Below are 22,992 nucleotides of genomic sequence, written 5' to 3'. Positions count from 1 at the left end.
GATTCTGTTGTGTATAAAAATCCCAGGAGAGTAGCAGTTTCTGATGTACTCAAACCACCCCATCTGGCACCAACAATCATTCCATGGTCAAAGTCACTTAGATCTCGATTTCTTCCACATCCTGATGTTTGGTCTGAACAACAACTGAACCTCCTGATCATCTCTACATGTTTTTATGCATTGAGTTGCTGCCACATGATTAGCTAATTAGATATTTGTATTAATGAGTGGGTGTACAGGTGAACCTAATAAAGTCACTGAGTATATAGCTCAGGGTTATTAGATAGATATAATTGTACTTGAGAAGGTGCTGGGAAGATTTCTGAGAATATTGCCATTGGTGGAAAATTTTAGCTATGCAGGAAGTTTTACGGCCTGTTTTTTTTTCCTTTGGGACAGAGGAAACTGAAGAACGGACAGAAACTTAACTGAGGTGTTTAAAATTATGAAGGGTAAAAGAAAAGCAATCATGAGTTCTAAAGCCAGTGATTGGTAGAAGGATGAGAAGGGTGATACGGAAAAGGTTTTTATCCAAATTAATAGTTACCTGGAATTCAGTTCCAGAAAGGCCCGGAGAGGTATAAATCTAGGTCACATTTAAAAGGTACTTGGACACTCGGGACTTGCAGAGCTACATACATAATGCTGAAAGGTGGGATGTGGCTGGGTAGGATATGATAGGCTGAATGTGTAGTATTACACCACTGCATTATTACTTTCTTGCATCGCACACACACACACCAACCATGAGCATTGTGTTAGTGGACCTCATGTGGGGGTAGGATGGTGTATCATGTGTTACTCATCTGCTCACATATAGCTGTGTATTATTTAATACAGCTCTTAAGTTCACTCAGCACAGTCGTTGTCCCTCCTCAGTTACAGACACATTATTATCAGGAATATCATCAGATCAGTTAGATATCAGATAGTCACAGTCCTCTTTTGACTTACCCTAGAAAATGATTTCTACCTGCTACCCAAACTATTTTCCACTGATTGTAGGGCTAAGGCTGCAAACTCCATATGTCTGATGTCTTCTTGAAAGCTTCTTGCTCCTGCTATCATCTTCCCTTTCTTTCCTAACACTAGGAACAACTTGCCAGCTGGCTCAGTAAGGGAGCCATACAGTTTCATATCTTACTAGCACTGCAGCACGGTTGTGACTTTTCCTGCAGCTTTGGCATATAACTAACTCCTGAATTTGTGACCGGTTTAGGCCTTTGGCCACAGGCGTGAGCTTTGCAATAACTAACAGAAAGGAGAAACACTTCACCCAAATTGTTGTTCCTTTAGGCACTTTAGGATGATTACCACTTTCCTGTTGGGGTGGCGGTTTCTCCTTTATTTACGTTTTTAAATTAATTTCAATACATAAATTTGCATCTAAAAATAAATAGCTTGGGAAAAGCAGTTATTTGCAGAAGGATGCTGAGGAGTTAATTTTGATCCCCCATATTAAGTTGTATGCAACAAATTAAAGACAGTGTTTCAATCCTGAAGACAATGAATTTAGTTACCAAGTCTGATGATTAGACCTCAGGCAATGAGTCACAAAGAACAGTTGTTGCTGATCATTCATATTAATCTGTGACCGTGGTTGACCAATAATATATGTTAATGAAGAAGACAGTGTCTCTGATGTAAATGCCTTGGGGTGAGCAGAATGAATGTGAACTTCATTCATGTCAACATCATACTGAAACATAAAAATGTCAGTTTATGGTCACCAATGTCAAAGGGTGCCAAGAGAAACATTAAAGGTAGCTAAGAGAAGTAGAAAAATGGATGTGAAATCTTGGAGAGCTGGTAAGAATGCAGGGTGAGAGAAGTTTGAGATGTACAAAAGAGAAACAAAATCTAACAGGGAACAAGAGGTACAAAAGAGAACTTGGAAGAAGAATAATTAATGACAAAATCATAGGAATATACACCGAGGTACCTAATAAAGTGGCCATTGATTGTCTGTTTGTGGTCTTCTGCTGCTGTAGCTCATCCAGTTCAAGGTCCGATGTGTTGTTCGTTCAGAGATGCCCTTCAGCACACCACTGTTGCAACACATGGTTATTTGAGTTATTGTTTCCTTCCTCCAGCCTGATCATTCTCATCTGACTTCTCTCATTAACAAGGTGTTTTCACCTACAGAATTGCCACTCACTGGATGTGTTTTTTTGTTTTTTCTGCAAATTCTAGAGACTGTTGTGCATGAGAGCGGCAGATTCTGAGATACTTAAACCACCCCATTTGGCACCAACACTTATTCCATGGTCAATGTCAGTTAGATCACATTTCTTCTCCATTCTGATGTTTGGTCTGAACAATTGAACCTCTTCATCATGTCTGCACGTTTTTATGCATTGAGTTACTGGCACATGATTGGCTGATTAGATATTTGCATTAACTAGCAGGTGTATGATAGTGAAATAATTCTCAGAGAAATAGAAGACCTAGATGGGATAAAAATTGGAGGTGTTAACATCAACAATATAAGATATGCAGACAATACCACCCTAATAGCAAGTGCTGCAGAAGACCTACAAATCCTCCTAGACAAAGTAGTACAAACAAGTGCAGATTTTGGTCTAACCGTCAACTGTAAAAAAAACAAATGTATGGTAATATCAAAACAGCAGGATACTCCCAACTGCCAATTGTACATCGGTAACCAAGAGATTAAACAAAAGACCAGCTTTAATTACCTTGGTACCTTTATATCACAAGATGCTAGAAGTAAAGTAGAAATAAAAAGAAGAATTGCCATTGCCAAAACCAGCTTCCAAAAAATGAAACCCATTTTTACCAACGGACACATTTCTATGACAACAAGGCTTAGGCTACTAAAATGTTATATCTGGTCAATCTTGCTGTATGCTTCCAAAACATGGACTATAACACCAGAATTCCAAAGAAACTTAGAAGCAACAGAAATGTGGTTTCTTAGAAGAATGCTGAAAATATCATATAGAGATAGGGTAACTAATGAGACAGTACTCCAACGTGCCCATATAAAAAGGTCTTAAATGAGACCATCAAATGAGAGGAAACTTAAATTCCTGGGCCATGTCATCAGAAAGGGAGAAATAGAATGCCTTACATTACAAGGCCGTATGCCTGGGAAATGCGGAAGAGGAAGGCAAAGAAGAAAATATGTGGACATTGTGAAAGAACTAACAGATCTAAGTGTGCGAGATATCATTGACGCTGCGTGGGATCGTTCGATGTGGACAGCCATGATTGCCCAAGCATGTAATGCGCAAGGCATATGAAGAAGAAGAAGCAGGTGTATATTTGTACCCAATAAAGTAGTCATGGAATGTAAATATAGAATATAAATAGAAAAAAATAGCACAAAGAGAAAACAAAGACATGAATTTGTGGGATCCCTTTAACTTCACATGAATTGTAAGGGATTGAATATCAGGCTCATCCATCTCCTTTCATTTAAAATCATAGATCAGGTGTCAAGCTGAACATGTGGTCAAAACAGGAGCGTCATGTGCACTGCAAGAGATACCTGGGATGTCAGAACGGATATACAAACGCTGTATGATGGGAGATTGGGAAGATTGTTCTTATATTCTCTAGAGTTTAGGAAGGTGAACATCATTGTAACTAATAAAACCCTGACCAGACTGAGAACAGGAAGGATGTTCTAATGGTGGGAAGGTCAGAGCAGGGATCACAGTCTAGGGACGTTGTGTATAACATGGATGAATGAGATAATGAACCTGTGAAATTCTCTACCACAGAAGGCACCTGAGGCCAAATCGTTAAATATATTCAAGAAGGCATTAGATATAGTCCTACTGGCTAATGGGATCAAGGAACTGGAAGCAATTTACTGAATTTTGACTTACAGTGATGATCAAACTGAAGAGAAGTCACATGAAGGGACAAATGCCCTACCCCTAGTCCTATTGTCTATGTATCTGTGAACACCGACTTAGTTTAGATCCACAAATGGAAATTCCTCACTGGAGGAATTTGATGTCCTGTCCTATTGGCTCACTTGGAAATTTGGCTCAGAGATTCTGGCTCAATTTTACATGCCTTCCAGTCAGATGACTGACACACTTCCAATTCCAGGCATTTACAGGTCATGTGGCTTACCTTTTATTAGTATAATTTTGATATTGGTGGAAATATCTCAAGAGGTGTTTTCTACAAGCTTGAAGTTAATCAACCTTATAGCATAGACAATTATACCGTAATCTAAATCACAACATCATCTCAACTCAAGCTGTTAGTAGACATCACGTCTGAATTCATTAGCTTTTATTTATGTTTCAACATTTAGCAGTTTAAAATAAAAAGGATTCATATCTAAAAGCAGAAGAGAATACAGGACAGGGACAAGATTTCAGAAATAAAAATACAAAATTATAAATTGGAGTAAGAACCACTAGGGGGCCTCAAATCTTTTCAGGTAGGTATTTGTATTTAAAATATCGAAGATAGCTACTTCTAGATATTTCTGCTAAATTTTGAACTTAACTGTTTGCTTTCTATATAAACACAAACTTTCTAAATGACGAAGTCATGATTCTAAAATTGTATGTCTGTATTTCTATCTTTGCCTTTAATACGAGTGTATGTGTTTCCATAGTACAGATTCACGGTTTTCAACAACAAAACACAATTACATTCAAACACAATTCAGACAATGTAACCCACACAAAAAAACAGCTCTTCTTATTTAAGTTATTTGTTGGTGAACATTTACAAACGTCCAATTCTAAGATTCAGAGATTGATCTTACTTTCGAGATTAATCTTCATATCTTAAACCATTCCCTCAGGTTGCTTCCACATTTTTCATTCAGCAGCTGTCAGGAATCTCTATGATCAAGATATAATCCAACTGTATTCAAGTGTTAGAATTAACCAGCTTGATCTTTTTGCTGACATTAGGGTAGTTTTTCTGCAATGAACTTGAATGATAAATCAAGTACTATGAAGTAAATCAGCAAACTTAAATGATATGTATTTTATTGCTTGTTGTGTCGAAATCTATCCTTGAAATAGCACTATTCATAAACAGTGCATGAACAGACTTTAGTTTTAAACTGTAACAAAATAGAATCTATTCACTATATAAAATTCCTTTCAAATGAGAACTATTTTTCACATGGAATATTAGACCTATTAAATTGAACTACAATATAAATATCTTGAAGTGACTAGGAAGAAAATAATGGATTTTATTTTCATTTTTACAATGCCTTCTTCTAACTCAGATGAGCAATGAGAGGGATGATTACTTCATTACTCTGAATTCACTGACCTAGATGACGGATTTGTTGACATGTTCGAAAACTTAGTGTCAGGCTCAGCTGTAGCATGTCTGACTGAAGTGTTCTGCCTGTTGCCTAGTTACTGCAGCATGGCTTGTCGGAAAAGATTATTAACTGATCTACAAGTAAAATATGTTACTGACAAAGGAAATTTGCATTATCTCAAGTACCCATTGAAAATCTCTTTTTTTGTTCTTTGGAAAATGAATAGAATAGAAAAACTTGAAACATATCTCGAAACATTTCAGTCAGCTGGATTGCTCTTTTTGATCAGGCTTATTGTTAACAATCAAAATCTGAAGCCACTTGCGTCACAACTGTTTTCTGTTGTATATTAAGAGCTCAATTGTGAGATCAGCTTCCACCGTGAGACTACTTGCAGCTACACTTAGTCTAGTGTCTTAATACACAATAGAAAAGACAGAAGGGCAGCAATTTTGCATAATACTTTATTTCCTCTTTCACCTTCAATACAATACAAAACACTTTGCATCCATTCAAAATGAAGTAAAAATTATGTGTTGGATAGCTTGTAATAAAAGGACAATTTCCTGAACAATTTTTGTCTTGTTGCATGGAAAATGATTGAGGTTACCACAATATTAGCACTCTCATTATATCATTATTTAGTAATGCTATCAATTTTGGCAGAATATATCTTACCAGATTGGTTCCTGACTAGAATTCACTGCAGGTATCAGGTGACTCACACTACTAAAGCAAGCCCAGTTTTATGCAAGTTTCCCAGTTTAAGAACAATTCCTGATGCGTCATATTCTGGGTCTTTTCTGAACTACAAGAAAACAATTCATTCACATACTTGAAAAAATTAAACACATTAATTAAAGACAATTAAAAACATTAATAATCAATTAAAATGAAGTTGAAAAGCATTTAGTAGAATCAGAAAAAATGACAAAGGTAAGAGGAAAATTATGCGCTAATGTTGCACCACTATTCAAGAAAGGAGTAAGGAATAAAATAGGAAATTGCTGACCTGTAAGTCCTGGAGAAATTATTCAAATTCATTATCAGGGACCTGGGAACAAAGGAACAGCAGTAAGCTATTTGACTCCTGGAGCGTTTTCTGCTATGACATAAATAAGGTCAGGGCAAATCTAATTCCAAAAGCCACCTTTACCTTATATCCTGTAACTATTTTAGAAGTCATTGCTATTTCCACATTCCCCAGTATTCATTTCTCTCAGATTTTGAAGAACCAGTGCTTACTCCATTTTAACATGATTGTAGATAACCTCAAAATCTGTTTTCATATTTCTTGCTAGTTTACTTTCATATTATTTCTCCTTATTAATTTTTAGACATTTTGCTGTTTTCTAATATGTTTCCAATCCCTGAACCTGTTACTATTTTCTGCAATTTTGGAAGTGTTTTATTTCAATCTAATATCAGCTTTGTTAGCTTAAGTTGGATCATATTTCTTATTGGAATGTACATTCAGCTATATTTATCCACTGCTGAGCTATTATCATAGTTTTAAATCTAATTTCCCAATCTATATTAACCAACTTTCTCTCTCTGATATCTATCATTTAGGACTTTAGTTTTGAATTTGCATTTTTCACTTTCAAACTGAGGATGAAGTGCTACCCAGATTGTGAACTTTCCTTTGCACACCTTTTCTTTGTTGTCTATCTTTAATTTCTTGATTATGCAATATTGTTATACATAAGGTGGTGTGGAATTCTTGCTTTATGTAGATCAGGGGCAGATAACTCCTATTAAGTGCTTCCCAGAGCAAAAATAAAATCTAATATGTCAACAGTGATAATAAAAGTAAAAACAACAGTATTTGTCATTTTGCTTCCATTCCAGTGAAGGATGCATTCAGGACAAAGGCTGAAGGGAGAAAATCTGGTGCCAGGTCAGGAAAATTGTTAATGTAGCACATCTGAAATTAACTTGATCCAAATTTAGAAACTAATGAACAAACCACTTATGACAAAACATTAGTTTTTCATTTTGATTTGAGGTATATTACCAGATTTCTGTGAGTAAGGTAAGACAAAATGCCCAGATATGATGAGATGAGTGCAAGTGAGAGATAAATAGACTGTGGGAATTTCCTCCCAGAGTACAAATGATACCCACTCTCTTCAAATGGGCATTAGAGTAACTGGTGGATGGTTTTAAGGTTACTGAGAAGACTATCTGCTAACTAGGTGAGCAGAAAATCAAGGAAAAGGGGTAATATATCTTCCTAAAGGAAAGGAGCAGAAGGTGCAGGAAGCAGTGTGTGGAGCTCACCAAGAACAATCATTGTTCTGACATACACCCTCTGACTTTGACTGTCTATATGGTCATATGTGGGCCTTTTAATTTTGTCATGAACTGGACAGGAATTTAGCACATCCTGAACGTCATTGAGTGAATGTGAGAGAGTGATCCCATAATCCCACGGGATGACTGAGGGGGTCCTGTGCTGCTGCTCACATCCCCCACTCTACTCTCCTGACAGCTGCATCAACATCCCGTTTCCTGTGTGGCTGGTGATTGCAATCATTGAACTCTTTATTTTTAGCTAGTTCAGCATCATTCATGAAATGCACATATAGGTTTTACTTCCTAAGCACAGCCCTCTGTGATTGTTTGTGTTTACTACTCTGATCAAATGCATGCCTTAGTCAACTCATTCTGTAGCTTCAGAGCTGCATCTTCTAATTCCTGTTACCTTTTGCAAATTCAATTACATTATATTCCATTTCTAAATCCAGATAATTTACTGTTAACTAGAATTGATAGCAAATTCCAGCACTGGGCCTAAAGGAGACCATTTAGTAGTCTCTTGACTCAAAATAATTCTTTTAATAACCAGCTTTTTTAAATCTACCTTTCTGCATTTTTATTATTCAATATCTCTTTTTACAAAGGCTACCACTGGGAGTTTCCTGAATTGCCAATGCTTTGAGTTTGCTTGTCAAGTTAAATGTATTTAGGTATTTATATTTAACTGATTGGTTTACTGGATCCTGCAGTCTGCTTTAGTCATCACTTCCCCAAAGCCGTTGAGGGGTTTGGGCATCTAGATCTTTATCTTCTGGATTCATTTCAGTGACTGACAGGAGAAGATCAACCGGTCCACAGAGCCTGCCTGAGCGGTTACAATGTGCCACTAGGCAACGCAATTCTCTCCATACAATTTCCTGTGGGAGGGGGAAAAAACAGACAAAAAAATTCGAGGCTGAATCAAGATTAAAAAAAGGCAAATTCTTTTCTTAACTTCAGGGCTGACTGATTTGTCTTCAAGGAGATCACAGTGAATTTTACATCAGCCAGTATCCCACTTGTGCTTATCAAATGTTGTGATATTAAATACTTTATGGCCAAGATATAATGCAGCATATGAGGAGTTATTGTTCTATATTAACAACTCTTTTTTTTCATTTCTGAAAGAAGGTTTAGGTACCTAATATATACCTATTCTCCCAATGATGCTTAATTATTAATAACAAGCCCATAAGACCATAAGATATAGAAGCAGAATTAGGCCATTTGGCCCATTGAGTCTGCTCCGCCATTTCATCATGATTGATTCATTTCCCTCTCAGCCCCAATCTCCTGTCTTCTCCCGATAACCTTTCACACCTGGGGGTTTTGGCCTGAAACATTTACTGTACTCTTTTCCATAGATGCTACCTGGCCTGCTGAGTTCCTCCAGCATTTTGTGTGTGCTGCTTTCACACCTGGACTAATCAAGAACCTACTCACCTCAGCCTTAGATATCTCTACTCAATGGATGTCCCCTATTCTGAGTATTTGTCCTCTGGAACTAGACTTCCCCACCATAGGAAGTATCCTCTCCACATCCATTGTATCTAGGCCTTTCAGTATTCAATAGATTTCAAGGAGATTCCTCCCTCATTCTTCTAAATTCCAGCAAGTAAAAACCATTAATCGCTTCTCATATGATAACCCTTTCATTCCCTGAAATTCTTGTGAACGTCCTCTGACATCTCTCGAATTCAGCAGATCCTTTCTTAAATAAGAGGCCCAAAACTGCTCACAATACCCCAAGCAGGACCTCTCCAGTGCCTTATAAAACCTCAGCATTACTTCTTTGTTTTTCTAGTCCTCTTGAAATGAATGCTAACATTGCGTTCGCCTTCCTTACCACCGACCCAACCTGCAAATTAACCTTTAGGGAATAATGCACAAGGACTCCCAAGTCCCTTTGCACCTCGGATTTTTGAATTTTCTCCCCATTTATGCTTTTATTCCTTCTGTCACAGTGTATGACCGTACACTTCCCGGCACTGTATTCCATCTGCCATGCCTTTGTCGATTCTCCGAATTAATGAGTGGGGTCTCATTGAATCTTGAAAGGCTGAGCTTAAGTGGATATGATGAATGAGAGAGGGGCATTACTGAAAGTTTGAGAATTTCTGATATGAACATCGATTTCTCAAACTTCCGGTAATGCCTCCCCACTACATCTTTCACCATTCCTCATCCCCTTTTCCGTCTCTCACCTTATATCCTTTCCCACTCTTCATCTCCCTCTGGTGCTCCTCCCCCCCTTTTCTTTCTTCCATGGCCTTCTGCCCTCTTCTATCAAGCTCTGCCTTCTCCAGACCAGTATCTCCTTCACCAATCAACTTCCCGGCTCTTTGCCTCATCCCTCCCCCTTCAAGTTTCACCTATCGCCTTATGTTTCTGTCTCTTCTCCCTCCACCTTTTAAATCTACTCCTCAGCTTTTTCTTCCCTGTCCTGCTGAATGGTCTTGCCCTGAAACATCGACTGTACTCTATTCCATTGATATCCTGCCTGGCCTGCTGAGCTCCTCCAGCATTTTGTGTGTGTTGCTCGGATTTCCAGCATCTGCAGATTTACTCTTGCTCATAAAGATATTGTAGACTTTCCAGTGATACTTCATTTGTTTTCCCAATTTCAAGGTGCAACAGCATGTTGTTTTATTTTAATGTTGGGCTATGTGATTATCTTACCATATTATTGCATTTATGGTTTATCAACTCCTTGTTGCTAGTGTAAACCCTAACTGGTTTAGCTCTTCCATTTGTGAATCTACAGTATAATCCACATCCACGGTTGGCCATGATGTAAGGATAGTTACCTTGCTTTATTGTCACATCCAAGATTTTGGTCACACTAAGAACTAGACATAGTGTTCTTAAAGAGGATATGCATAGAAATAAAAATACATTATGGGTTAATGCAACAGTTTATCCAATGAGAAAGATCTAACCCCGATAAAGTAATGGTTTGCATTTACATCCCAATATCTTTTATAGATAATTAAGTATACTTGAAATATATTGGCTCTTAAATTGTAGTACAGAGAGAGTGCAACACTAATGGAGTTTCTGCCTTGTTGTCCAAATGTTAAAACTTGTCTATTCTCCAATGGAACCATATTAGAGAAGATTTAAGTTATCCTTGCTGTTCTGGCCAATAATTATTCCACAGTCAAGATTGCCACACGGTCTTATTTAGAGTTTTGCATGGAGCTGTATCACAGAATTAAGTGGGCTACAGTTTACAACATTAGACAAAAGGAACAATTTAGACTAATCCCAGTTCCCAGCTCTTGATCTATAGCCTTTCAGATATGTTTGTATAGTTGTAAAGATTTATCCACCATCATAATTTCAGACAGTAAGTTTTAGAATCTCGCTGCATATTTTTAAAACCTCATTTTGTCCTTAATTTCACTCTGATCCCTCTGTTTCACATCTGTGCCTCCAGCATTGACTTTTTCCCAATGGAAATAAATTATTCCTATCTCACAATTTTATAAATTAAGCCTCTGTGGTCCAGGCAGTTCTTGTTTTGCTAAGTGGTAAGTCTTTAGTAAACCTACACGCTAGAGGAGGGGTTCCCAGACCCCTCAGTTAATAGTCGGGGTCCATGGCATGAGAAAAGTTGGGAACAATCATTCCTTCCCATTCTATGGGCATGAAAACACTGCACAGCAGATGAAGCGTAAATTTTGCTTTATAATGGTTCTGGTAGGACCTCTCGACTCTTTCATTCTATATGTCAACCACTAAATCCAAGTATTCCTTTTACCTTCTTAAACACTGTATCTATTTGGCTTGTGAAACATTCAAGGAACTCTGGACTTCAAGATCCCCTTGAGCTTCTCAGTATCACAACATTTATCGTGTCCTTACCTTATTTTCCAAATCCATTATCTCTAAAGGATTCCTGGATTTAATCTCTTATACCAGTTTCTGCCCAACGAAGCCATTCATATTTTCCAACATCCTACAGTATTTTTTCCACATTGTCTGATGCGTGGCTGAGAGACTGGTGCAGGGGGCAGGGCTTCAGATTCTTGGATCATTGGGATCTCTCCTGGGGGAAGTATGACCTGTTCAAAATGGGCAGGTTACACCTGAACCCGAAGGGGACCAGTATCCTGGCGGGAAGGTTTAACAGAGCTGTTAGGGAGGGTTTAAACTAATTTGGCAGGGGGATGGGAACCGGAATGATAGAGTGGAGAAAGGGGAAAACAGAAATAAATCTAAGATAGTGATCAGTAAAGATGTCAGGAAAGACAGGCAGGTGATGGGGCAAATTTTCAGCCACTGGGATGAGTTGCAGTGCAATCAAAGAAAAAAGTACCAAATATTGGTCTTAAGGTGTTATACTTAAATGCACGCAGCTTAAGGAGTAAGGTGAATGATCTTGTTGTACAGCTACAGATTGGCAGGTATGATATTGTGGCCATCACTGAGACGTGGCTGAAGGATGCATGTCTCTGGGAGTTGAACATCCGAGGATACATGGTGTATCAGAAGGATAGGAAGGTAGGCAGAGGGGGTGGTGTGGCTTTATTGGTAAGAAATGATATTAAATAATTAAAAAGAGGTGATATAGGATCGGAAGGTGCAGAATCTTTATGGGTTGAGCTGAGAAATCGCAGGGCTAAAAGGATCCTGATGGCAGTTATATACAGGCCTCCAAACAGCTGCAGGGATGTGGACTACAAATTACAACAAGAAATAGAAAAGGCTTGTCAGAAGGGCAGTGTTATGATAATTGTGGGGGATTTTAACATGCGAGTGGATTAGGAAAATCAGGTCGGCACTGGATCTCAAGAGAGAGAATTCGTAGAATGTCTGCGAGATGGCTTTTTAGAACAGCTTGTTGTTGAGCCCACGAGGGGATCGGCTGTACTGGATTGGGTATTGTGTAATGAACCGGAGGTGATTACAGAGATTGAGGTGAAGGAACCCTTAGGAGGCAGTGATCATAACATGATTGAGTTCACTGTGAGATTTGAAAAAGAGAAGCTGAAATCTGATGTGTTGGTATTTCAGTGGAGTAAAGGAAATTACAGTGGCATGAGAGAGGAACTGGCCAAAGTCGACTGGAAAGGGACACTAGCAGGAAGGACGGCAGAGCAGCAGTGGCTTGAGTTTATGCAAGAAGTGAGGAAGGTGCAAGACCGGTATATTCCAAAAAAGAAGAAATTTTTGAATGGAAAAAGGATGCAACCATGGCTGACAAGAAAAGTCAAAGCCAAAGTTAAAGCAAAGGAGAGGGCATACAAGGAAGCAAAAATTAGTGGGAAGACAGAGGATTGGGAAGTTTTTAAAAGTTTACAAGAGGAAACTAAGAAGGTCATTAAGAGGGAAAAGATGAACTATGAAAGGAAGTTAGCAAATAATATCAAAGAGGATACTAAAAGTTTTTTCAAGTATATAAAGAGTAAAAGACAGGTGAGAGTAGATATAGGGCCGATAGAAAATGATGCTGGAGAAATTGTAATGGGAGATAAAGAGATGGTGGAAGAACTGAATGAGTATTTTGTATCAGTCTTCACTGAGGAAGACATCAGCAGTATACCGGATACTCAAGGGTGTCAGGGAAGAGAAGTGTGCGCAGTCACAATTACGACAGAGAAAGTACTCAGGAAGCTGAATAGTCTAAGGGTAGATAAATCTCCCGGGCCAGATGGAATGCACCCTCGTGTTCTGAAGGAAGTAGTTGTGGAGATTGCAGAGGCATTAGCAATGATCTTTCAAAAGTCGATAGATTCTGGTACAGTTCTGGAGGACTGGAAGATTGCAAATGTTACTCCGCTATTTAAGAAGGGGGCAAGGAAGCAAAAAGGAAATTATAGCTCTGTTAGCTTGACATTGGTGGTTGGGAAGTTGTTGGAGTCGATTGTCAAGGATGAGGTTACGGAGTACCTGGAGGCATATGACAAGATAGGCAGAACTCAGCATGGTTTCCTTAAGGGAAAATCCTGCCTGACAAACCTATTACAATTTTTTGAGGAAATTACAAGTAGGCTAGACGAGGGAGATGCTGTGGATGTTGTATATTTGGATTTTCAGAAGGCCTTTTGACAAGGTGCCACACATGAGGCTGCTTAACAAGGTAAGAGCCCATGGAATTACGGGAAAGTTACATACGTGGATAGAGCGTTGGCTGATTGGCAGGAAACAGAGTGGGAATAAAGGGATCCTATTCTGGTTGGCTGCCGGTTACCAATGGTGTTCCACAGGGGTCCGTGTTGGGGCCGCTTCTTTTTACATTGTACATCAACGATTTGGATGATGGAATAGATGGCTTTGTGGCTAAGTTTGCTGACGATACAAAGGTATGTGGAGGGGCCAGTAGTGCTGAGGAAACAGAGGGTCTGCAGAGAGACTTGGATAGATTGGAAGAATGGGCAAAGAAGTGGCAAATGAAATACAATGTTGGAAAGTGTATGGTTATGCACTTTGGCAGAAGAAATAAACGGGCAGACTATTATTTAAATGGGGAGAGAATTCAAAATTCTGAGATGCAACGGGACTTGGGAGTCCTCGTGCAGGATACGCTTAAGGTTAACTTCCAGGTTGAGTTGGTGGTGAAGACGGCGAATGCAATGTTGACATTCATTTCTAGAGGAATAGAGTATAGGAGCAGGAATGTGACGTTGAGGCTCTATAAGGCGCTGGTAAGACCTCACTTGGAGTACTGTGGGCAGTTTTGGGCTCCTTATTTAAGAAAGGATGTGCTGACGTTGGAGAGGGTACAGAGAAGATTCACTAGAATGATTCCAGGAATGAGAGGGTTAACATATGAGGACGTTTGTCCGCTCTTGGACTGTATTCCTTGGAGTTTAGAAGAATGAGGGGAGACCTCATAGAAACATTTCGAATGTTGAAAGGCATGGACAGAGTGGATGTGGCAAAGTTGTTTCCCATGATGGGGGAGTCTAGTACGAGAGGGCATGACTTAAGGATTGAAGGGCGTCCATTCAGAACAGAGATGTGAAGGAATTTTTTTAGTCAGAGGGTGGTGAATCTATGGAATTTGTTTCCACAGGTGGCAGTGGAGGCCAAGGCATTAGGTGTATTTAAGGCAGAGATTGATAGGTATCTGAGTAGCCAAGGCATCGAAGGTTATGGTGAGAAGGCGGGGGAGTGGGACTAAATGGGAGAATGGATCAGCTCATGATAAAATGGTGGAGCAGACTCGATGGGCCAAATGGCTGACTTCTGCTCCTTTGTCTTATGGTCTTATGGTCTTATGTGTTGGAAGCCTCTATCACTATCTGCCTTTGTCTTAGTTATATCAGAGAAACCTAGTTACATTTGTAAGGTACACAATAATTGCGAAGGCACAGGGATTAATCCTGACCCATGGTTAATTCTGTTAAATAGCTGGAACAAGTGAGAACATCAAACCTCATCAGATGAATTTGTTCCAATAGCTAGAAGGGAAAAGATTCTTTAAGAAGCATTTGGCATTTGAGCTGTCCTATTTGAACACCTTGCATTCTCAATCTTAAACTGCAAAATTTATCATCTCATGCAGATAAAAGAATGCCAATAAATAAAGACATATGCACAGCTGAAATTAACTAAAATTCACAATATTGTATTCAATCATTAGCAGAGAAAAGGAAGTTCTAAATGTCCTGGTGGTCTTAATGTGTGAAATTATTTCACACAAATACTGAGGTACTTTGGGGTTGCCGATCCCAATTTTTTAATCCCTTAATGCAAAGTAAAGGTGAGTCTCGCCCACCAGCGTACTAACTAACATTCCGCCTTCAAACTCAGAATCAGGTTAATTATCCCAGACAAGTCATGAAATTATTGTTTTGTGGCAGCACAACATTGCAAGACAGAAAAATAGCCACACGTTACAAATAAACAGTGTAAATGTGAATAGTGAGGTAATGTGCATGGACCACGTTTGAATCCGTTCACTGCTGAAAGTCTGAGGACGAGACTGCGGGTGAAGTATTACTGAAGTGCAGCCTTGTTGCTGATTTAACCTACATAAAGGTCCAGTGGTGCTAATATAAACTGGTTTAAATGAGCTTCCATTTTTACTGCTGCAAAGGGAACCTGAATTAATTTGTAGAGTGGTCCCACACATAGTAAAATCTTCTCAACTGTGGTAACCTGCCTGAATTATTGTTGATAAGAAACTTGCAGTAGATACCCTGAGATGTTCATCATCACTGATGTAGATTAAACATTGACAAATGGGTCCATCATTATAGAGAATTTTATATATATATAAGATTACCAACCAAGTTCAGGCATCTAGAGCAAATAGTTTCTTAAATTCCCCTCATTCTTTATTATTCTGGCATAATTTTAGGGTAGGAATATTATCCTTCAAGCATTTATTTCAAATGTGCAAGTTCGCAAAACATCCCTCTACATTGTTGTTTGATAGGACTTATTCAATTCAAATATTTTTTGAATTTTGAAGCTTTTTTGACTCCTTATTTAAGCACCAAATTATTTTTAGCAATGAGGAGAGAATCCATGAGGGAATCTATAGACATCTTATTTGTCAGTTTAATTTTAAGAATCTCATTAAAATGTTAGAAGTTAGAATAAACGAGAAGAATTTAAAAGATTAAAACACAAGTGAAGAAAGTGTAAGTTGCATAAACATAATTTATACTACTTTCATCGGAAATGTAGAAAAACTTATATATCATAGATATAGTTATAGTCATATATGATAATTTTGCATGCTATTAAATTGGTCCTAAGTTCATAAATCCCAGAAATTCACAGCTCAGAAATCTCCAAAGTAGCCCCTGAGTACCGATAACAATCCACCTGCAGCTACAGAAACAGTTGCAAGGACAAACTATTTACTGGCTTTTTCCTTCAGATGATTTAATTCCCTCAAGAGCCACTGTGTACTTGTTTTCTTTTAACTGATTAGTTCCATGGAACCGCAGGAAATCAGGGGAGAACGTGAGGCACAAAAATATTGATCAATATCCCTCAAATATTTTCCTAATTCTTTTCTCATGATTTAGCATCGACTCAGGACCAGCATTTCTTATCCATCTCAAATAATCTTTATAAAGATGCTGGTAAGCATCTTCCTTGAACAATTGCAGACTTTCTGCTGAAGGTACTTTCATAGTGTTGCTTTGTAGGGGTTCCAGCATTTGGAGCCAGCAATAATGAAGGAGCAGTGATATGTTTCTAAAGCAGGAAGGTGTGTGATTTGAGATGAAGTACTCGGTTCTCCCATGCTCTTGTAGACCCTGTTTTTCTTGAGGTGCTGTCATAGTAGCCTGATGTGTAACTGAAATTAATTTTGTAAACATGACGCACTACAACCATGGTGAGACAGTGATGGGAGGAACAAATATTTAGGGTTGTAGATAGAGTGCCAACCAAGTTATTTGCTTTGTCTTGAATTGGATTCAGCTTCTTGATTGTTGTTGAAGCTTCTGCCATCTAGGCAAGTGAAGAGTATTCCATAACATTCCAGACTTGTGCCCTATACATAGTTAAAGTGCTTTGAAGTGTCAGGAGGTGAGTCACTTAGTGCAAGACAACAAGCCTTATACAAACTCTTAAATCAGAGTATTCTACAGTGCAAAAATAGGCCCTTTAGCCCACAACATGCACACCATCTCTTTTGTCCATTTACATTAATCTCATTTGGCTTTATTAGTTCCATATCCTCAAATGCCTTGCCTATTCAGATATCTGTCAATCTGTCACTGGTCACAGATATTGGAAAATCAGTCTTTCTTTATCACCCTCTGCCTCCAATCACCGAAGCAAGTATGGATGCACATGTCTTTAATCCCATGTACCTTAAGCTTCTAGAGCAACTACTATGCAGAACCTTGTTAGATGTCTAATTAAAGTCCATATGGAGAATGTCTGTCACTCTGTTACCTCTTTAAAACACTCAGTCAAATTATTCATGCATTAAGCATGACTTCCTTCACACAAAGCTTTTTGTCCATGCTTGATCAACCCCTGCCTTTCCAAATAGACATTAACCTTAGCCCTCAGAATTTTCCCCATAATTTCCCAATCACTTACGTAAGGCTCACTGGCCTCTAGTTACCTAGCATATCCCTGCTGCCCCTTTTAGACATAGAACAATATTAACTATCCTATAATATTGTTCTATATTTAAAAGGGGCAGCAGGGATATGCTAGGTAACTATATATGTGGTTGAAACCACTGAGATTTCTATTCAATGGTGACAGTGACGGTAAAATCATTGAGTAACAAGGGTAGGTGGTCAGACTCTCTCTTGTTTGTGATGATGATTACCTGGCACTCTAGTGTTGTGAACGTTAGGGAACAGATAATGATTTTGACGTGAAATTATCTGAAGACTGGTGTCTGCGATGGTATGCATCTGAGAAGAAAGCCGAGGTGGATCGTTCTTTCCATACTTCTGGCTGAACACAGTTGTGAATACCTCAGACTCTCCTTTCTCTGTACACTGTTACTCTTGATGATGAGGACGCTGTTGAAATCTCCTCTTCCTAATAGTTGTTAAATTGTCCACCACTAGGATGTGATAGGACTTCTGATTTTCACTCTGATCTGTCGGCTGTGAAATTGCTTAGCTCTGCCTATTGCTTGCTACTTTTGCAGTTTAGCACACATGTAGGCCTTTATTGCAAATTCACTCAGCATGCCTGGGTTAATCCCAGAATGCCCTTCTGCACTCCTTATTGATCTTCAGGCGGCCTGAGAGAGGGATAGGCTGGACATGATTATGGGGCTGTGTAATAACTGTTAGTGGTTCACAGTGCCTCACAGGTGCCCAGTGTTGAATGTCAGATGTATTCTGCGGCATAGTTGTAGTGCCACACTGTGTAACAGAGGCCATCCTTGATATGAAGGCAAAGACTATGTGCTGATCATCTGCCTCAGTCAGTTTGACAGTAAGTCCCCATTTAAAAAGATAACAGCTCTTTATCTCGTTCAAGGCACACACACACACAAAATGCTGGAGGAACTCAGCAGGTCAGGCAGCATCTGTGGAAATGAATAAACCATTGATATTTTGTGCCGGGACCCTGCTTCAGGACTAGAAAAGAAGGGGAGGATGTCAGAATAAAAAGCTGGGGGGAGGGAAAGAAAGATAGCTAGAAGGTGATAGGTGAAACGAGGTGGGGTAGGAAAGCTAAAGAGCTGGAGAGGAGAGCAGACCATAGGAGAAAAGGAAGGAGGAGGGGACTGGGGGGAGGTGATAGGCAGGGAAGAAGGGATAAGTGGACAGAGTGGGAAATAGAAGAACAGGGGAGGGGAAGGGAAGGAGAAATCGATGTTCATGCCTGCAGGTTGGAGGCTATCCAGACAGAATATAAGGCGTTTCTCTTCCACTCTGTGGTGGCCTCATCATGGCACAAGAGGAGGCCGTGGACCGACATGTCAGCATGGGGATGGGAAGCATGTAAGTTGGGGGACCACTTTGTCAATCACCTCCATTCCATCCACCAAAAGCGGAACTGCCCAGTGGCCAAACATTTTAATTCCGATTCCCATTCCTATTCCTATCACCTTCTAGTCATCCTCCTTTCCCTCCCCACACCTTTTTTATTCTGGCATCTTCCCCCTTCCTTTCCAGTCCTGAGGAAGGGTCTCAGCCCAAAATGTAGACTGTTTATTCATTTCCATAGATGCTACCTGACCTACTGAGTTCCTTCAGCATTTCACGTGTGTTCCTTTGGATTTCCAGCACAGTTTCTTGTGGTTATCTTTATCTCATTACTGTTTATTGGACCTAGCACTTGGAGCCACAGAAACTCACTATTGTATTTGCAATTTCCAAGAGTGATCACAGCTCAAAAATTAGTTCAGTGCTCCTGGGTCATCTTGATGATCTGAAACTTATCCTGGTGTGTTTGTTGAGACTTGTAGTTTTCTTCCATGCTTTCTTTTTTTGATGGATGCTGGAAAAGGCAAATAAAATGGAAAAAGTATTTGAAAGTCAGGTAGCAACTTTGGAGGGGTAAACAGAGTTAATATTTCAGGTCAATGAACTTGCATCAGAAAAGGGCAAGGTTAAAGATAAACATTTATTATTGAAATTTTCAAAAGTTTTCTGGTATGTCTCCACATCACTAATTCCTGCATAAAATTCCACCCAATCAGTAAAACACTTAAAATTGCTCAGCCACTGTGGCTAGCTCTCTCCATATGTCCAACAACATCTGACAGAACCACTAGCTTTGCCAGCACTTCACCAAATAAAGCTATGCTTTAAATTGCTGTATTCAGCACATTGCTTTTCCTTTTAATTTGATTTAATATGTTATAGCGTTTGTGTAAATACTTTCTGTGCAGGTGTTCTGAATTTTCTAATGGGAACAACTTTCAAATTTAGAACACAGAACAGTACAGCACAGGAACAGCCCTTCTGTAGCTGTACGTTCTATTTAATTTTTGCCTTCAGCAATCAATGTATACTTCTTGAAACCATTTCCACCTACTGCTTGAAGAATCAAAATTGTTGATGCTGATAATGATTTGAGACAGTAAGTGAAACATGCTGAAGTATTAATGATTATCAAACGCATGGGAATAATTGAAATTACAGCAAGTAAGCGTACATCTTACTAAGGAGCTCCATTTAAATACGGGTTACGTCTTCTGTTGCTATAAATATATACTTTTATATATGTACGTATATAAGAGTATGTATGGATAGAAACAGATACCTGGGTAGGAAGGTTTACATACAGATGCAGTAAAGAAGGGACATTTTTAAAACTACTAATGGGTGCACAGTGGCATTGCTTGTTCAGTATTGCACGATACAGTGTTTCAACTATGTAATACAGAATGTTATTTGGTAATATAGCTGACTTTCTTTGCCTTTTATTTAGGAGAGGTGTTTTATTGTATATGTAGCACAAAAATATAACACACAGGTTACATTTGATTGCTATATTTACCTAGTTACAATAGTGACTGCACTTCAGAAATAATTAATTGGCAGGGAAATACATTGGGACATTTTGAAAAATGAAAGGCTCTACAGAAATGCTTGTTCTTTCTTCTTTTCTGCAAGGTCTGCAGAAGGCTGTAGTTTGATGCTCCAAATGCTTTATAATCATTCAAAGTTTTTTTAACTACATTTTTTATTCTTTGATTTGAAGGTTAGGGGTTCACTGCAGCTCGGAAGTAGTTTGTTGTGTATTTTTTGACATGGAAACCTCAGTAAGGAATTTCATAAATGAAATATCATTAATAAATAAATATCATTTATACCAAAAGTTGCTGAGTTGGTTTCAGGTTTTTCAGCCAGAATTTCCACCAAAAATAAAGCATCCCTTGGATATATTTAACAATTAGGGGTTAAGGTTCTAGAGAAAGAAGCATGCAGAGCAACTACAAAAAGATGTATTTACTGTGGAAGGAGTGCATGAAAGGTTCCCTAGGGATGTTCCTGAGATGTATGAGGTGGGGGAAGGCACCATGTGAAGAGAGTGAGTAGACTCGGACAGAATTCTTTATAGTTTAGAAGAATGATAGGACATCAGGTCCAAGCTTACAAACTTTAAAAGTGTGTCATACGTTGGTTGCAGGGGTTATGTTTCTGACTGAAAAATCTATAATCAACTGTTCCAGTCTTAGAATAAGATGTATACCATCTAGGACTGAGAGGTAATACAATGGATTCCAGTTAATTGGGTCATCAGTTAATCGAGCAGCTGCTTATTGGGGACAACTCTTAAAGAACAAAAACTAATCGAGAAAATAGCCAGGATTTCCTTCATTTATTTGGGACACTATGCTGCTTAATGGGGACAGGAGAGTGTTGCCAAACTGTTTCTAACTAGTGTCAGTCATGTGCAACTTGTATGACTGTTAAAAACTATGCCGTGTTCAGAGCAAACAGTTTTGAAATAGCACCTATTGTGTGTGCTTGTGTTCAAAAAGCAATGATTTTTGTCACTGATAGTTGGCTAGAAATAAGCAGTAAGGCAATTCAGAACTGTTTTGCTCACTGTGGTTTCAAGCATTCAGGCTTGGAGATGCCAGAAATGATGCTACACATTATGGAATGAACAATCTTTCAAAAGCGTCACTTGAATGTGCTTGTGTTATGTTAGCCATTTGGGCCATAAGATATAGAAGCAGAATTAGGCCATTTGGCCCATTGAGTATGCTCCGCCATTTCATCAAGGCTGATCCATTTTTTTGAATCGACCAATGGATGCTGATTCAGAAAGCAGTGATTTTTAATAATTTTGGTTTTTATTTTGACATATGCAGGAATGCAATGAAGGCATCCATTATCTTCACTAAGTGCCTGCACTGATTTTCTGCATTTTGACTCAATCAAAAGAACATGGCAGCAGACACTGGATTAACACAGTTTTATAGTATTGTAGTAGTTTTAGTAGTGTTCTGATTTGTTCTGCATTGAATTGAAATGCATAATTTGATACTCAGTTAAATGCTATTTTGTCTTTGTTATGGCTTTTAACTATTTCCATAAAGCTGGCTAATTGGGACTGTCGCTTAATTGTGCCAAAATGTATTGATCCCGTTGTGTCCCAATTAACTGGAAACCATTGTATTTCTTCACTTAGACAATGATAAACCTTCAGAACTAGTTACCCGGTATGCCCGTGAAACTGAGTCAACTGATTCAAAACAGAGGTCAAAAGATTGCTGTGCATTAAAGGAATCCAGGGATATGGGGATAGTGTGGGAAAATGGCGCTGAAGTTGAAGGCCAGCCATGGTATTAATGAATGGTTGAGCATGTGAAAGGCCATTTAGCTTATTCCTGCTCCTAGTTCTTATGTTGTTATATTAGGAGAAGGAAAAAGTCCCAGTGTTTTGTTCCTTGCCTTATTTAATCAGAGATAGATTGCATCTTCTTTCAATTTTATTCTACCTATTTAAATAGTTCCACTTAATATCAGACAGTACATAGTATACAACCTGAAATGTTCATCTTAGCAGACTTTGATAAAAAACAGAACTTCAAAAGGCTGAAAGACAGAAATGTGTTAGAACCCCGAAGCCCCTCCCTCTCCTCCGCACAAGCAGCAGCAAAGCATCGACTCATCAACCTTCCACACCCCCCACCCGTTCCAGCAGAAACCGTCGATGCACTCTGCCCAACAAGCAACAGCAAAGCACCCAAAGAGAGACCATGACCTGCAGTCAACAAAACTATTGTTTACCCCACAGTTCACCATGCCACAAGCTCTCCCTCCCTCACTAACAAGGGACAGAGAGATGACACCCATTTCACACGAAAGGGGAGACCAACAAACAGTCGCTGTTACGGTGTTACAGTCTGCCAGGTTGCATTTTATTCTGAGATTCTCCGACTTGGGAATCAGATGCAAACTCTCCTCACCATTGAGAGAAAGAGAGAGAGAGAGAGAGAGAGAGAGAGAGAGAGAGAGACCATGCGATTGCTTGACTACAGAGACCTCTGTCCACACATC

This window comes from Mobula birostris, chromosome 3 (genome assembly GCF_030028105.1).
Source record: "Mobula birostris isolate sMobBir1 chromosome 3, sMobBir1.hap1, whole genome shotgun sequence".
Classification (NCBI taxonomy): Eukaryota; Metazoa; Chordata; class Chondrichthyes; order Myliobatiformes; family Myliobatidae; genus Mobula; species Mobula birostris.
Note: the sequence above shows the minus strand (reverse complement) of the source record.